This window comes from Priapulus caudatus, unplaced genomic scaffold (genome assembly GCF_000485595.1).
Source record: "Priapulus caudatus unplaced genomic scaffold, Priapulus_caudatus-5.0.1 Scaffold58, whole genome shotgun sequence".
Lineage (NCBI taxonomy): Eukaryota > Metazoa > Priapulida > Priapulimorpha > Priapulimorphida > Priapulidae > Priapulus > Priapulus caudatus.
The window spans coordinates 498,666-500,962 of record NW_014577119.1 but is presented as its reverse complement, the minus strand read 5'-3'; the positions used below and the strand labels follow the sequence as shown (position 1 = coordinate 500,962).

Genomic DNA, 2,297 nt, shown 5'->3' with positions numbered 1-2,297 from the left:
TCTCTCTCTCTCTCTCTCTCTCTCTCTTCTCTCTCTCTCTCTCTCTCTCTCTCTCTCTCTCCTCTCTCTCCTCTCTCTCTCTCTCTCTCTCTCTCTCTCTCTCTACCTCTTTACCGTACTACCCAATTAACTATATGGTAAGATCGCACGCGCTCTTCTGGAGAATTACAGAAGGTATATATACATAATATCAACAAGAGTACATAATAGATATCTCTATTATGTACTCTTGAGAATATACTTGCTGATATATATATATATATATATCTCTTTATATATATAATAATAAAATCCATTCCAGACTTGTGTAGACCAACGTTGCTATTGAAAGATGTATGGGGATCTGCTAAACAATAGCATCAGTATTGAAAAGTGTGAGCGTAATCATGCAATATCAACAGTCAGTTATCTGTTACACCAGATTTCCCACATGTTCACGTACACATTTATGACTTTGTATATTAAGTCATGTGCATGCTTACTCTATCAAATGCCAACCTTCTATAACTCCGAATATATGTTTACATTATTGTGGAGGCGGCAAATTTTATAGATGATCATAGTGTTGTTTAAATTATCTTATGGTCTATAAAGGGTTATCTCGATGATGTAAATAAATATTAAGCATGATCGCTCACTTTGTCCTGTCTACAAGATTCGTCCACGCTGGTCGCATTGTGTGAGTTTGTCGATTGAAATCAACATTACCTATACGTTTAAACGCAACAACGAGTCTATAATTATCACACAAGCCATCTAATGTATATACATATATGTGTGCGTGTGTGTGTGCGCGTGTATTATGCCTAAGCGTTTACATCATACACGAGTAAAACCCAACAATAGGAAAGTAAGTTTTATACAAAATAATCATGTGTTAAAATTTATATTAGTTTAAACAATAACAAATATTACAATAGATATCTGTACAAGTTTTACAGGTGTTTTCACTGAGGGTTTTGCGCACCCGCTCAACCCCATATGTTACACTGATTTCTCTCATACAACGTTTTGTGTCATCCATTACTTTACACAGCGGTGACTATTATATTACAAGTGGCAGACTTTACATGCTTATAAACTCATGTAGAGACCAACGCTCTCTCGGCTGAAATGATATTCCTGTATGTTCACGTGCCGAGAGGACATGGACTAACTATACTATACAAAATCACATAGAATTGCGATTGTAAACATATACATGTATACAACAAAGCACCCTACAGATTATTCTCACATCCGAGCGCACGCTGCCGTCAGCGCATGCGCGCTGCACCCACCGCGAACCCCGGAGTTACCGTACCGCACACGCATATTTCATCGAGTCTTCAATCTACAAGTGAACGGCAAATGACAGCTATCGCATTTCACAACAAGCTCGGCCCCCAACGAGCGGCTACTGCATGTAATATGTCCACGGGCAGGACCGCTGACGGCTAGAAAACTCGAAGTCCGTACTCACTTCAGCACTAGCGGTCACAAGTTTACCGTGCCACCGCAACCCGCAGTGCAGCTTACTCTACATACATATGCTATGGCCTGCGCGTAGATTGTAGCCGTTGCCCTACGTCGTTAGTTAGTTTGTACAACTGCTGCACTTTCGGATTATTATCAATATTGGAACTCGTCGTCAAAATCACTGCCCGGCCACGTACATACGGGTGACGAGTGGGAAAATGGAAGTTTTCGGTTCGCGAAAGATGTACAGAGTGCGCGCGTATTTCCCTAGCGATATTTCTCTCTGGCTAGCTCGTAGATCTCCTACACCCGCCTCCACGCACAAGTACAGCACGTTAGTTCACCCACACAGACTCCCGAACGGCGCGGCTTTTGTCTCAAGCCACGGTTAGAAGGCCTCACATGTGCGGGGGACCGGCTGCGTAATGAATGCATCGTTCTATATTTGGCAGTGGCAGGCGCTGGCACAAAGGCAAGGCTCTCTCCGTCTCTGTCTATCGGTCTCGCGAAAACAAGTGGCAACGCGAATCGGTTCTTATGTGCAGGAATGCGGCGACAAAGAGTTGATGCATTGTTCCCTGCCAGCGCGAACAATGCCGGCAATGAGGTAGTGGGCGAAGATACAGTGGCCGAGATATGACATATGGACTGTAAATCTACAGCATTCGTACACGGAAAGATAGATAGAGAGAGGGAGAGGATAGAGTGAGAGACAGAGAGAGCATTGGAGATATAGGGGAGAGAGGAGCGGGAAGATAGGGCGAGCGAGGGGAAAGAGAGAGCATGGGAGAGAGAGAGAGAGGACAGATAAGATGGAGGATAGAGAGAGAGAGAGAAAG

The 2,297-nt window shown here is 43.5% G+C and overlaps 1 protein-coding gene across 1 annotated transcript in view; it reads right to left on the bottom strand.

The window, feature by feature from the left end:
• LOC106821084 (amine sulfotransferase-like) overlaps positions 1–71 on the bottom strand; it is a 19,320-nt gene extending 19,249 nt beyond the window's left edge. The window contains exon 1 of the mRNA XM_014825734.1: positions 1–71. This exon is cut by the window's left edge and continues 329 nt beyond it. The gene's annotated coding sequence lies outside the window, so the exon portion shown is untranslated.
• Between the last annotated feature and the right edge of the window lie 2,226 nt (positions 72–2,297).